Source organism: Lathyrus oleraceus, chromosome 5 (genome assembly GCF_024323335.1).
Source record: "Lathyrus oleraceus cultivar Zhongwan6 chromosome 5, CAAS_Psat_ZW6_1.0, whole genome shotgun sequence".
Classification (NCBI taxonomy): domain Eukaryota; kingdom Viridiplantae; phylum Streptophyta; class Magnoliopsida; order Fabales; family Fabaceae; genus Lathyrus; species Lathyrus oleraceus.
In genome coordinates this window covers 285,219,522-285,220,120 of record NC_066583.1, presented here as the reverse complement: position 1 = coordinate 285,220,120, position 599 = coordinate 285,219,522, and the positions used below count along the sequence as shown (strand labels likewise).

At 41.4% G+C, this 599-nt stretch overlaps 1 non-coding gene across 1 annotated transcript; it reads left to right on the top strand.

Annotated features, from left to right (window-relative positions):
- The first annotated feature begins 230 nt into the window (after positions 1 to 230).
- Positions 231 to 337, top strand: LOC127089072 (small nucleolar RNA R71). The gene has a single exon (XR_007790851.1). It is a non-coding gene; the product is annotated as a small nucleolar RNA R71 (small nucleolar RNA).
- Positions 338 to 599: the final 262 nt, after the last annotated feature.

Here is a 599-nt window from a genome sequence, read left to right as displayed (position 1 = left end):
TGCATATGTCTATAGAGCTTAGTTCATGCACTCCTCCTTGGGCTTCCTTCTTCTCAACTATCGCTCGTTCGACTCCCCATGATTGGTGGTTTTGAGCCATATCTTCTATGAGGGCACTAGCTTCAAGATAAGGTTTGTTCATCAGAGCACCGCCTGCGGCAGCGTCGATGGTCATCTTTGTGTTGTAATGAAGTCCATTATAGAAGGTTTGAATGATTAACCAATTGTCTAAACCATGATGTGGGCATGCTCGTAACAACTCTTTATATCTCTCCCAAGCTTCGAACAACGATTCTCCTTGGTTTTGGGTAAATCTGGTTATATGGTTTCAAAGAACGGCGGTTTTACTCGGGGGAAAATATCTAGCAAGAAAAACTCTTCTAAGGTTATCCCATGTCATAATGGAATTGGGTGGAAGGGAATCTAACCATGATAGGGCTTTATCTCTGAGGGAAAAAGGAAATAATCTTAAACGTATTGCCTCAGGAGAAGCTCCATTGGTTTTAAAAGTGTCTGCTAATTGAAGAAATATTTTTAAATGTTGGTTTGGGTTCTCAGTAGCGAGACCTGCAAATTGTCTCTGTTGCACTAGTTGCAAC